This window comes from Anneissia japonica, unplaced genomic scaffold (assembly GCF_011630105.1).
Source record: "Anneissia japonica isolate Jap-2015-1 unplaced genomic scaffold, ASM1163010v1 scaffold287877_len585272_cov192, whole genome shotgun sequence".
In the NCBI taxonomy this organism is placed as follows: Eukaryota; Metazoa; Echinodermata; class Crinoidea; order Comatulida; family Comatulidae; genus Anneissia; species Anneissia japonica.
In genome coordinates, this window is record NW_022686151.1 from 569,960 (window position 1) to 585,157 (window position 15,198).

The 15,198-nt window shown below is 35.0% G+C and overlaps 1 pseudogene; it reads left to right on the forward strand.

Moving 5' to 3' along the window:
• Positions 1-4,247: 4,247 nt before the first annotated feature.
• Positions 4,248-11,003, forward strand: LOC117113461 (annotated as a pseudogene).
• The last annotated feature ends 4,195 nt before the right edge of the window (positions 11,004-15,198 follow it).

Below are 15,198 nucleotides of genomic sequence, written 5' to 3' on the forward strand. Positions count from 1 at the left end.
ATTTTTCAATTGGTGATGACGGGTACAAACGCACCTGGCCTAGTATTAAATAATAATAAAATATTGTAGTACTATTCAGTGCAACAACATCTATCACCATCAGTAATAATAAATAATTAATATTATTGCCCTATTTACTACTTTTGACTTACGCACTTGTCTCTCAACAAACACGTCTGTAATTATCTCTAAATAAACAGGATGCATAATAATAATTAATAATAATAATATACGTGATTCATTCCTACTTTTGGTATTATTGCACAACCATGCAGCAGATAGTAACGTAAACAATCTATCGATATGATGAGAGGAACGTAAACAATCTATCGATACGACGAGAGAAACGTAAATAATCTAACGATATGAGGAGAGGCTCGCTCCCGCTCCCACACCAACTAGCCTACTCTAAGTTCGGATTCGTAATATTATTATCATCTTCTGTATTATTTTCTTTTTCATACCAAGACTCATATAAATAGGTATGGACAAACAGCCAATGTCATTGTCTTCCTCATCTGTTGTTTCTTCATACGATGAGGATGAGTTGAAATATTCTCCTTATACCAACATGCTCGCTTTTTTCTTCCTCCGCTAGGCCGTCGCAGTGTTTGTTTTGATTTCGCGCTTGGATGAATTTTGTCGGTCACCAATGACGTCAGTGAGTGACCTCGTTGTTTCTAAGGTCTTACAAAAATGACACTTTAAACTCATTTTTTTCGTACAAAGTCAATTTTATTCGTAATTAATGACCAACACTTGTGTTTATAATATATTTATAAATATAAACACGCTGTAGTTTATAGAAATTGTCCGAATAGGTGGCAGAGGCACTTTAAGGTAAATTCTGCAGCCATTTTGCAGAACTATCCTTTAATATATGAACTGCATGTGTACGTCAGTACGCACACTGATACTCATCACAGCTCTTCGCCATTCAATAAAGATGGAAAAATTTTTTTTTTTTTTTTTGATGAAGTTTAAGTAGGCCTTTCCTACAATATTTTAACAGAATTACTGTCAATGTACTTATTGTAAACATTATTATTATTTCAGCATTGTTAAAATATTGATGCATATCATATTGTGAACAAAAAGGCTACGCAAACTGATCAATTTGCAAGTCTTGGTTCCCATTTAATTTTTTGCATTGATTTATAAAGACAGATGATGTTATTCATCAATGGTGATGATGACATTGTTGTGTAATGTTAGACAGTGTTCCAATTTGGATATCATTTGTGTATGATTTGTGTAATACTATACTAAATTGAGTGAATTAGTTGAGTGTGATCTGCAGTCTAAAGGTTTACCCAATATTAATATTATTTAGTACGTCGTATGACACCTATACACTTTGAAACATTGCATGAGATATAATTTATATGGTCGTTCCAAGTTAACTGTGGATCAAAGGTGACGCCAAGGTATTTAAAAGTATTAACTCTTTCAATCGTATTGCAAAGCACTTTTAATCTCCTATATCGTAAATTTTTCTCCGCATATTGTTATGATTTTCAAATTTAATTATTCTTTATTATTTTTTCTTAATAGGCCCTGTTGGAAAAATACTTTTGAGGGTGAGGGGCGGTAATTTATGTGTTCATAACGATTTGAAATGTGCTAAGACATAAAAAATTGTTCGCCCTCAAATGCCCAAAAATGGATGGTGGGGCGGGTGGGCGCAAAAAAAAGGGGGTTTTTTTTGTCCTGTTTCTGGAAAAATAACATATTATGTCACAATTTTTGCTATTAAGCCTGTCTCCTGATTTCATTAAAAAAAAATACATATCAGGCTGAATAAAATATAACCAGGGCTCGATTTAGTACTAGCCCGGCGTACAATGTCTAGTAAAAACTGCTCCGGGCTAGCCTATTTAGTCCTCATGTTGCCCGGTTGTCTAGTGGAAAATTAGCAAGAAAAACATTCTCTTTAAAAAACGGAACTTTTGAGACAATCCCTGCACAAGAGGTACCGCAGCCCAAAGAGTACTCTAGCTAGCTTTCAGCTCTCCACATGCGTGAGTGTTCAATTATTAAGATGATCCCCAAGTCATTCACCAACCGCTACAGGATGGTATGTTACTCTCTCTCTCTCTCAATAGAAGATCGTTTGATCGTTCAATCTGGTTAATTTAGGTAGTTAGAACATTTAATTTAATGTACTACCTTATATTCATATTATTCTCTCATAACGATATTTTTAAAATATTCAACTTTTAATAATTAAGTACTTCAATGCTATAGGTAGGCTAGGCTAGCCTAGGCCCTAGGTCTTGTATTATAGGCCTAGGTAGCCTAGCCTAGCCTAAGCAAGATTTATTGCCACTGGGGGTGAGTGACATGAGACCTAAAGATTTAACAGATGCATTGGTTTGATTGATTTCTGGGCCCTTTGTTAAATATGAGAAAGCCAAAGTTATAACCAGGGAGATTAATACATGCTCATCTGTCCCTGTTATAACCAGAGTCGATTTTGCAACATGGGTGATTTTTTTTTATTCATTTGTTCAACAATATTTTGAGAGGGTAGCTCAAACAGCAATGCTACAGAAATTCAGAAATTATGAAATTGCAAATCAACTTTCAAATTTAATTGTCGCTAATAAATATTTTGAAACAAATTTTTTCTTGTCTGTGGGCTAGTTAGTAAACTAGCCCAGTGGGCTAGTTACCAAAAAAAGTTAAGGCAAGCCCTGTATAACCCATAATCGATACCGGTATTTAAGCAATAACGTTGACCTAGAATGGCGACATCTTATACCAGACATATCAATTTACTCATTTTATTTATTTTTTAACAAAAAATGTAAATTTTTTCAGTGAACTAGGGGAGGGCGCTGAAGGGCAAATAGACAGTTTTTAGGCCAAGTAAAAAAAAAAAACATGTTTCGCGTCCCCGCCCGCATCGTTTTTTTCGCCCGCCTTTTTTTTTTTTTTTTTTTTGGAAAATTCATGAAAATAAAGAAAAAATATATCGAAAATTTAGAATTAAATGTTGGAAAATAAATACCCTAGCCTAAAATAGTGCAATATCTTCGTCTAACCTTTCGTATAGTAAAGCTATGCCTAGGCTAGCCCAATATCTCTACCTAGGCTAACCCGATATCTCTAGGCTAGGCCTAGGCCGTCGCCTACTCTGGGCGTCAGGCGGCAAACCTCGAGTTCACTTCACGTTTGTCATGCATACAATTGCCGTATTCGATTGGGACTATACGTTGAGTATGTTATCCCGTTGAGTACAAAACTCAACGATAAACTCCGAGCGTTAACTTCGTTGAGCAGTTTCCGTTGAGCAGAGCACGAAAGTCCCAATCGAATACGGCCGATGATTTCCGATGAATTCTGGAATTTCCCGTTATACTGGCCCTCTATGTCAGATTGTATGGAATAGTTTCATGTGAAGATGTCTGAGACGTAACATCGGGAACATTCCGATTGTATACAGTAACAATGATTCCTAAATGCAACTGGTAAACCGAGGCTATCATATTTTCGCTGTCTTAAGCATGTGCAAACAATTTTCACGGTTGATCGGCTGTCACCTGTCAAAGTACAGTATGCAAAATGGTTTTTATTTGTATATCCATAAGGACGGCAAATACCACATTAAAGTCATGGTATGCACGGACCGTTCTAGAGGGGGGAAAAACCTTAGAAGATATTTTTATGGAATTTGCCTCGGGAGAGTTTGATGACGGTAGACCCATTGGTGATGAATATCAAGGAACGAAGGTAGGTAGTCCACTGTAGTATCATTAGGGCCTAAAAAGCTGCATTCACTCCGAATTCGGTTCGGGAATCGTAGAACGTTTTCAATGCGCGTCTTAGTACGCGCCTCTATTCTTTATCATTGATTAGATATTCCATTTTCCTTTCGTTAGCTATACGAACCGAATTCGGATTTAGTGTGAATGCAGCTTAATACTAGGCCCAGACTGGGTTAGGAATAAATACTTGTACAAATAATATTTTTAATCGGCCATTTTTTAAATTAAATTTAGGACACAAGTACCGTTCTTTCTCACATGATCATTCAGGAACAGTACCTAGGCTATGGTCCCACCTACTAGTGACTGAATTAGCTTTTTTTTAAACTGATTCTTGGTCAAATTTAATAAAAATTTTGAAAGCCTACTTTAAAATTCAAATTCAAATATATATTTAAATATTAATATTTTTTTTTTAGGTTGAGGTTAAAGTTGGTGGTGAATGTAAATGCAAAAGAATCTGTTGGTGATATTGTTTCATGTGTTGGCCACTTTATCGAATTTGTTGTTTCGAAGCCAGAGATACAAGTAACAGTAGCTGCTGTACCAACAATTGATCCTTTCAGATTAATGATGGATAACCAACGTCAGTCTAGATTGCTTCCTCCCTCATTTCCTGAACAATAAAATCAAACTAAAAAATGATATTCTAAAGTGGTGTGCAGGAAAAGAATTAGGCTGGTCTGCTGAAGCAGTTGAAAGTGAAGGTAAGCGTTTCGTAAATGATCTAGCAAACACGTTTTGGGAAATTGATGGACATCGGCATACGTTGAGTAATAGGGGTTGTGCTGTGCCTTCTATGTTTGATCCATATGTTAATTACAATCAACCAGAAAAATCAAAACATCGAAAAAGGTTGCACTCTAACCTATCCAAGCAGAAAGTAGATGAGATATCAAGTACCCTTCTTCATTTGTGTGGAAAGGCATATATGATGAAACAGAAATGGAAAGAAGTAAGAGACAACCTAGTTACAAGACTTAAAGTCAAGAGAATGGTATCTGCACGTCAACATAGGAAACATCATGTGGATACGTATTATGCTTCTGCAATTTTTAAATATGAGAAAGAATTTGCTGTTAAATTCCGTAGTTTAACAACATTTATTTGTCAAGATGACAAACACACCATTAAAGTTGGAGAACCCAATTATCCAGTTGCAGCAGTGGAGAGGGGGAAAGCTTATAATACCCAATAACACTCTTGCCAAACAAACAGTATACAGCTTCTAATCTTGTGTGATGTCTTTTTATATGTTGAACAAAACTAGACGGGAAATGTCAAGTCTGTAGAATGGCGGCCATTTTGAAAAATAAAAAATAAAAAATAAAAAAGGCCTCTTCCTCAATTTAAAAAAAAAGCCGAACGTGAAACATGTTTTTTTTTTTACTTGACCTTAGGCCTAATGAACAAAATGTGTTTATTAATATTTTGCCAGTGTGACGACATAGTATCCAATACTTTATATGAGGATGATTTTTTCTTATGAATATTATGTTCCGTGTAGCATTATACATTGTATGGTATACATGTAGTATACCTTTTTTAATTTTAAATGCGAATATGTGGTCCGTTTGGATAAGTAATTTTCTGGTTAAGCGCCCACCCATAGAGCAGTGGCCGGCCAACTCCGGCTCCACCTTTCAATAAAAATTACATTCATGAGCGATTAATATTATGAATTAATTCCTTAACATGTAATAATTAATTTCATTATTATACTTAATTAAACAATAATATTTATGTTTTTAGATTGATTTAATGGATCTGAACAAGGACGCCATAATGCACAACGGAAAAATGTACAGATATATTCTGAGCATCAATGATGTTTTTAGCCAATTCATTTGGTTACGACCATTGGAACGAAAATCCAGCGCTCCAATAGCAAAAATAATCGATGCAATACAAAGAGCTCGGCCCTCCTGACCGTTTACAGAGTGAAAGAATTCGAGGGAAAGATAAAACGAGTTTGTAAGCAGATGAAAATTAAACTAATCAAATCTTGCCCTTACCACCCTCAGTCGCAGGGGAAGGTTGAAAGGGTTTACCGTCGACTGCAGAAGAAAATTGTATATGATCTCATGGTTTTGGGAAAGCAAGGCATAAACTGGGTTGCTCACTTACCTGATTTCAACAGAATTTTACGTATGGTACGGGACAGGGGGATTCGTAAAATTGTGGTAACCTTTGACCTAATACGTATGCAACGCTCAATAAATGTATGTATGAACGAACGATGTTACCTAGACTAGACCTAGCCTCTAGGCCTACGAATAAAACTCGTGTGTTTAGTGTTTTTATTCATCACTTTACGATGTCATAATAAAGTGTTCAAATAAAACCATGTGTCTAGTGTATTAATTCATCACTTTATATCTTTTATTTAACTAAAGAACATGAAAATATTGTAAGATCACCTATACGACAAAGGTATATCTTGGGAGATCCCCTTTATGCCTATTCTAAACAACAGAGCTGTGGTGTTGTCTGGGCTTATGTTGAGACAAACTAAAACCATGTGCGCTGCACTGGGTGAGCCAACCATGTGTTGTGTACTTCGTGTAGAAAATTCGACCAGACGAGTTTTTCCATGGTCTGCCACACGAAGCTAAGGAGGAAAGCAATTATTTTGAGCACCATCGGTAGTTGTTCATCTCACTCAGTTCATGTGGTTTTAGATTATAACAACCCGACATTAGACTCAATCAACTTTGCTGTCTAATGAAAATACATTGCATAATGGTTTGTTTATTGTTATAGTCTTTTTACTTATGACGTCATCATCGATACGAAACGTACGTAAAACCGAGGGTTCGTATAACTGGGGTACGTAAAAACGAGGTTCTACTGTATTTGTAAAACTTGTATATGACCTTGACCTCGTACCATACACGAGTGCAATAAAAAAAACTCACGTTTTTGTGGGACCAAATACAACGCAATAAGCCACCGAGTTTTAAAATTATAATCACAAGTATTTGTACAACCTATATGACCTTGAAGTACCATACACGAGCGCAATAAAAAAAAATTAACAATATACTTTTATTTGTACCATACAGGAGCGCAATAAAAGAAAATCTCACAACATAGGTTTATTTGGGACTAAATACAACGCAGTAAGCCACTGAGTTTAAAAATTCTAATTCTAATCAAAAGTAAAACTTGTTTATGACCTTGAAGTATCATGCACGCGCACAAAAAAACAAAAAGCTTGCATTTGTTGATTTGGCATTACGTACGACAAATTTGTATTATAATACAAATCATTTGTAAAACTTGTATATGACCTTGACCTTATAGTATTAGTCATCCATAATATGCAACATTCTACAATATATTTTTATATCCATTAAAAGTTATAACATAGCTGAATGTAAAAAGTTATTACAAAGTGCGACAGACTTTTTTACAAGGTGTGACAGGCAGCTATTACAAAGTGCGACAACAGTTATTACAAAGTGCAACAAGTTATTACAAAGTGTGAAGATTTGTTACAAAGTGCAAAAGGTATTACAAAGTGCGACAGTACAGCCCTCTTTAAATAAATGAAATAATATGATGGATTTGTCAGCAAAGTCTCCTTAAGAGGCTTAGGGAGTGGAGTTGTTTTTAGTGGCGACAAAAAGCCCACCTGCAGAGATTGAACTCAGAACCAATTAGAAGGCAAGCATCTTAACTACAAAGCTATTCAGCTCCATTCCAAATGTAGAATAAATTCGTCGTCATCAAAATTCAATACACCATTGGACTACCTGTATGTATTTCAAGATTCTAAACTAATTCTACATTTAATAAACTTTTTTTTAATGCCAAACTCACTCAACTTTATTGTATCTATAGGTAATAAGGGGTAACAGGGACAGCCAATGGCTTCATTTGGCATGGTCGCTAACAATTGATGTGGTCCACCACAAATCAACCGAGCAGTCTGGTGTTGTAAAGATTGTAGACCGTTTTAAATGGACTGTGATTGTTGAAGTTGATGGGAGCGAAATTTGAACTTGGTTTCTTCGAAGTTTAAATAAAGCTGGGTAAGTTTTTCTATATACTAAAAAAAAAATCTACTCCTAAGTTATATTTCATCATTAGATACCTACTTAAGGTGTCCTTGGATGGACAGAATTAAAATGCAATAATAATCATAACAATTTTTAGGGTAGCTTGTGTGGGGTTTTCTTTTAAACTTGTTTTATAATTCATTGTAGGTGAAAATCATAAATTTGTGATTTCGTTATCACCTCTCATTGATTTAGCTGCAACATTCACTTTTTTGAGTATTGAATTAATAAAATGACAAATTTTACTTATTTATCTTTGATAAACAGAATACTTGGAAATAAATTTACTTAAATAAACAACTTATTTTTGTTTATCTTAAATAATTCCAACGTTATTTAATTAATCAATGCAGACAAAGTTGTGGCTGTCTTTCCTTCTACATGGTCATTTCACCAATTTTCTTTTATCATATAACAATTCATACTAGTCAACGAAAAGAAAGGGCTCAAAAAGCAATTTACTTTTCAGAATTTAAATCAATTTTATTGCCTTCCAGAACATTTTCTGGACGGAAGATTGACCCATCTAGACTGTATGAAGTAATCACGTTTCGGTATTACTGGCTAGAAGACAAAGTAAGTTGGAGGATTTATGGCGATGGTAGAGAACTGGGTGGCCGTAACAGTATACATATGTAGCTTTAAGCCTATTAAATAATGAAGCTGCATTACATAGTAAAATGTATCTCCTTAAGGGATCTTTCCCATTTCTGTGTTTTATGAAAATGATTCAAGGCAAAACCTAGAGCTCAATTTAGGGTATAAATCAACCTCGTGGATAGAGCATTTTGTTAAGAGTATGCCACATCACGATTTCTTTCTAGCAGGAGATGAAATGTTTTTAGATAATGGTGAGGTTGGTTTAGTTCCCAACTCTATTGATGGTTGGTGCATCTATAACAAAAGGCACAAGGACACCAAGACAGATGTACATCTAAAGTTCAAAACTTGTCTAGATTTGGACTTAAAAATTGAAAGGGAGCATCCATCTTCAATTTTACCATCAATACCAACTTCGAAAACTATAATTTGTCTCTTTAGACTGTGGGCCCAACCTTGAAAATGTAAAATCGAGTTCACATGGCATAGTATACATTACCTGAATTCGAATTGTTCTTTTGTTAAAAATTGGAATTTATATGACAAAAATGGCAAAAAGTAATTCAAAATTCCCGCAACTAATAGATCGAAACGGTGACGTCATTGAAAAAAACTTCATAGGAAAGGCAGCTCTCTGATTGGTTGGCCTACATATTCGTGCCGTAGTTAAAAATTAAGTCAAAAATTATACCGTAACTTAGAATTATAATACTAATGTAATTATTAAAGTAAAGTTTAGTACTAAAAGTATTATTTTATACCTATTTTTACGTTATGCCAACGAAATGTACAGCAGGAGCCACTGATGTAAACAAACGAGAGGCAGACAACGACGGTAGGCGATCTTCTTGTGATGATAATGGATGGTTCGAATTTATTTATTACGAAGGCAGTTTAATATCGGTATGTAATGTCGGGTTTTAGTAAGTTCTGCTTTAAAAATAAATTTCAGACTAAGCCTAGTCGGTGTAAGAATGATATTTTTTACTTGACTTAAAGCGTATAACATGTACATTTAGGCTACCGGCCGCTCTCTCTCGTCACGGTCAGGTCGACACACCCTGGTCCTTCGCTAGGCTAGGCCTGGTCTTTTTTCCTAGGCCTAGCTAGGGCTAGGCCAGTGTACAGTATAATATATAATTAAGGTTTAGCCATCCTAGCCTAGCCAAATAATACGCAGCGTGAAATTACGATCATAGTAATTGACACTACTAGGCTATTTATAGCCAATGATAATTGAATCATTAGTTTGATGAGATTGCTAGAGGCCTAGCCTAGGCTAGGTTAGTAGTAGGCTAGCCTAGGGCCTAGGCCCTCTACCTGGGCCTTGTTGACCTAAAATAAATTTAAGCCTCAAGTAAATAAATATAGTATAATAATATTTAATATGAAAATAGGCTCGGATATATGACACATATCTAGCTGCCTAGATATGTGTCAGCCCAAGGCAGGCTATCATTGTTAGACTGACTAGGCCTGGTCTACTTTAATACATGCACTTGTCTAGAAATTCCAATTATTGTAGACATTAAAATAGTTTATATCTCCAACACTAGTGAATATTAACAGTAAGATTTATTTTTATTTTTTTTTTTAAATTTATGCAAAATAACTAATAGTTTTTAATAACATTTTAATATACAGTATTTATATTGTCTGTGCTAATGTATTTAAATTCAGTGCACATTTTTAATCAATCATAATAGAGGAGTGTCTGGTTTACTTGCAGGTAATTATGGAGCCTATTTCAGATGAAGAGCCAAACTTAAATTGTGTTTGTCATGTGGTGCAAGACATTGCGACGGTTGAAGATGATACCACTTGGAAAAAATTTCTGGAGTGTGTAAGCAAGTGGGAGAACCTTGATAGTGTTGAACAATTCCTATCAAAAAAATGTAGTGTGATAGTGCGTGAAAATAGTGGTTATCACCGCAAATGCTACCAACGGTTTACAGATAAACGGCGAATAGCACAAGCAGAAAAGAGAGTTAAGCTTAGTAAGCCTAAGATTTATCTTGAAGAGGAAGCTGCATGCAGCTCAGAATTTAGTCAAGGAACATTCTGATAATACAGAAAAACGATTCCTAAGATCATGTACTGATAAGGTTTTAACCTCAGTGGCACGTAAAAGTGTACATGTTTTGCCACCAATTTGTATCATTTGTTCAAAGCAGAAGCGCAATAATGTGACACGATGTTATGAAAAGCTGATATCATGTGAAACAGATGGGAAATCATTATTGGAAGTAGCAGAATTGAAAGGTGATGAGGAACTCCTCATACAGATACGTGGAAAAGATATGGTAAAGCATTGAAGTAAAGTACCACAAATCTTGCATAGCAGCATGATACATTGTCTGTGCTAATGTAATTTAAATTCAGTGCACATTTTTAATCAAAAAAGTGCACTGAAGATATGGTAAAGCATTGAAGTAAAGTACCACAAATCTTGCTACCGGTCATACACACGTTGTTTAACGAGCAAAGAACTTGAAGGCACAAGAAGGTCCCATATAATGTATGCAGAATCTTTTGACAAGTTTACTTGTGATGTCACTGACAAGAAGATTATTGAATGTGGTGAAGCTATGCACATGAACACCTTAAATAAAGATCATTCTAAGCACTAAAGGAATGTATGCTAAAAATTACAGAAATTACACATTAAAAAAACGACTACAGAAAAAGTATGGAGCCAGATTGGAGTTTGTTCGTGTTCATGGGCATCTGAAGGTGATAATACAAGAAAGGTAGCACTTAGCCTGCATGAAAATGATTCTGACTACAACTTCACATCAACTGATACAGAGAGGTTTACAGACACAACAGAAAGATCACATTGACCTGTATCATGCTGCTATGCATCTTCGTCAAATCATCAAAGATGTTAACCTCTAGACAAGTGGCCACCTCGAGCTGAAGACATAACTCTGGAGAAATGTGAGCAGTTGGTTCCTCCAATACTTATGAAGTTTTTTGCTTGGTGTACAGGAGCAAGTGATGATGTGAGTGACAAGGAAACCGTAAACTCTTAAGTCTATGTCAAGATGTTATATACTTGGCATCAAAAGACCGAAAAATGATGCCAAAACAACGATTGCAATGCCGCACACACTTCTTTTAATAACCCACTGAAAGTTTTTATCACTTCGTGAAAATGAAAAATCCATTTTCTTTGGTTTGTGTGCTATGGCTAATTAGTCTAACTAAATAATATAGTTTCATTAACAAAAATTAACTGAAAAGGTAGGTGACAATATGCATGAAGACTTAATTTTTATGAATGTAAACCAATCATTATTTGGTGATCCGCTCTCGAGCGGATCACCTCTTGTTATTGTCAGGATCATCATCTTTTTTTCTTATTCTTCTTTATTTCTCTGTATTTTTGTTAGCACGATATCTCAAATTGCTACAAGGTACGCAGACGATCGCTTCATCGATCATTTTGGCATCGCCTGGAATAGACATGGTAAGGTTTTCAAGGTGACCAGTCATGCGTGACATTAGCTACGCGCAATTTTGCGTTTTTACATTATCAGCCTAACTAATTGCCATTTCAAAATCTTGACAGCAATTTGACCTCTGAAAAGTCATTGTTTGTCAAAAAAGCAGGGCCTAAGACGACTGAAAAGCGGAGTTTCCTTCTTTTGTTCTGCTGGGTAAAATCAATTACTTTAGGCGATGTTTGTAGACTACCTACTCGTACCAACGTCCGCATGTTGCGACTCTCAAGTATTACTATTCAGTGTTTTTACTATATTTCTAGGTTTCCTATTTCTAGGTTTAATCGGCCAATATTATTTACGAACCCAGTTAAACTTATTTACTAGCCTATTTCAGCGTGTTAATTATTACATTTAGGCAACACTTGTTGTAGACTGGCATACGGTATCAACGCTCATTTTTATATGTTTCTACATCAGCTCAAGTATTACTATTCAGCGTTTTTACTATAATCATGGGCGGTATAAATGTCAACTCGGCCCAAGTCTCGGCACAATATTTTGAGGCCTATAGTATTTACGAACCCAGTTAAACTTATTTATGTCAACGTGCTAATTATTACATTTTAATACAATAATTTAAAATGTATTATAGTAGGGGGCCGCGAAACTGTGGCCAAGTTGACTTGGTGCCGAGTTGATTTGAATTTGATCATGCTTACGTTGTGTGGTGCGTTGGCAGTCAACTTGCCTCTACAAACTCGCCCCTATAAAATTCGCCGCCTTGACAACTCCCCATACTAAGTCATCTCACCAAATAAAAAAAATAAGAGTTGAAGTCAACTCGCGACGCCCGAGTATTAATATTCAGCGTTTTACTAAATAACCATGGAGGTATCTATATGTCAACCACAATATTTTGAGGCCTTAAATATGGTATTTACGAAACCCAGTTACACTTATTTATGTCAACGTGCTAATTATATGTATTACTGTATACTAGGGGGCCGAGAAAACCTGTGGCCAATTTGACTTGGTGCCGACTTGACTCGGAATTCGATGTAAAATTGCTTATCTTGTGTGGTACGTTTGGCAGTAAACTCGCCCCTACAAACTCGCCTCTAAAAACTCGCCACCTTGTAAACTCACCCCCTTGAAAACTCGCCCCATCATAACAAAATGTAGGCCTAGTCTAGACTTTGTAATCGTAGACCATCAAAATAAAAATTGTAAGTTTTAGAGTTAACTAGGCTTACACTTTCTAAATATAAAGTTTTGAAATTTTATTAAAAACCTAAATCATAACTTACATCACCACTAAGGCACTGTTTTGACAAAAATCAAAAACTACGACTGACCTTTCATCTCATTATATGAAGCGTTCTAATACTGTTGTTATCCAATGAGAAGCGTCCTATTAGACAAAACTGCTTGGTCTCCATTACTTTGGTCTTGCTGTCAGCACGTTTTACTTTCACAGTAAGTATTTTTTTCATATAATTTTTTATTATGTCAAATTCAAAATTATTTTTGACTGGAAGTTTTCATCAAGGTCATGAACGATTTAGTGGTATTTCACGGGGAAGACAATGTTCATTTGAGTTTTACAGCGTTGTTATATGCCCAAAATTTATCCATCAAACAATGGACTGCTTCTACTGTAAATACTATTCTTGACAAAGGTGATCGAAAATATGTTAATGCTCTGACAACTGGGTCGATCCCTGATGATCCTATGATGTTGAGTTTTACAGCGTTGTTATATGCCCAAAATTTATCCATCAAACAATGGACTGCTTCTACTGTAAATACTATTCTTGACAAAGGTGATCGAAAATATGTTAATGCTCTGACAACTGGGTCGATCCCTGATGATCCTATGATGTTGACTAGGCCTAGGCCCAATGACAATGCTGATTTACCAGTGATAGGCCTAGACCCTAGTAAAAATTGCTTATGGTTGATAAATTATAAACAATTTTATCAAGGAAGAATTCATAAGCTTCTCGAACATGACAACAACGATTTATACTGTACTTTGCATTCAGCTTTGATGAATAATTTTTCATTTATAATATTACAAGGTTATATAATGGCTTTGATAAAGATTGAAGATTATTTTTATGTATTCGAAGTGGAATGCCTGATGCAAATGGCACTGCTGTTATTATGAAATTCCTGAATATTTCTAACTTAAAACAATACTTATATACTCTCTCATAAAAGTTAAACACTGAAATATTTGAGATTGTCCCTGTAGAGTTTCATAAGCATACTATTCAACCTAATGTTACTAATGTACCAAATTCTGAAAATATTGAGGAGCAAATGAAGTTAAAACAACAAAAGTGATTATCAAAAAAAGCGAAGGTCAAAAGAAACTCTTACTGAAAGAAACTCAAGACTGGATAAATCCAGTAAATATATGACAATAAAACGACAAAAAACTTCAATTGATGCCATAAATTGTACTGAAGGAAATTCAAGACTTGATAAATCCAGTAAATGTATGACGAAAAAACTACAAAAAACTTCAATTGATACCATAAATTCTGATGTTACTGATTTACCAACTACTGTTAATATTATGTCAAAAAAAAGTGAAAAAGTAAACCAAATTTCTCAGAAAGACTATGCCATCAATTGTGGTAATCTACACGAACAAAGTTGGGCAAAGTGTAATATTTCTAAATTCCATAATTCAATTCAATATTTTAATTCCCATTGTACTGTTTGTCAAGAAGCATGGCCATTAAAATCACGACCTAAATCTGAAAACAAATATGTATGTATACGCTGTAGTAGGGATAATACAGTTCCTAAAAAGTTTTCAAAAGAAAATTTTATGATCCCTTCTGCTGTTCCACCTCAGTTACAAGGGTTAACTCAAACAGAAGAGATGCTTATTGCTCGTGCTCTACCGATAATGAGATTGTATATCAAACCTGGTGGTCAAAGGGGTTATTATGGACACTGTATCAATTGAATGCAGATCATTTCGGTCACGCTTCGTTTCGGTCGCGCTCTATTTCTAACAAATATATGGAACGCCGAAGCAGTTGCGAAAGCACATCGGGGTTATTTACTAGGCCTAGTTATTTTCGTTTTGTTTTGTTTTCATTAACAACATATTATTACTTATCAAAATCAAACTTTTTATCATATTATTGTGTTTTTATTAACAATATACTTTTACAATTTGTGGCATTTTCATATACAGTACTATGTTTTGCTTGTAGGCCTACATGCAGTGTATTCAGTTAATTTATGAAGATATGCCAGTATTATAAGTTTAGTAATATAATAATATAAATATAA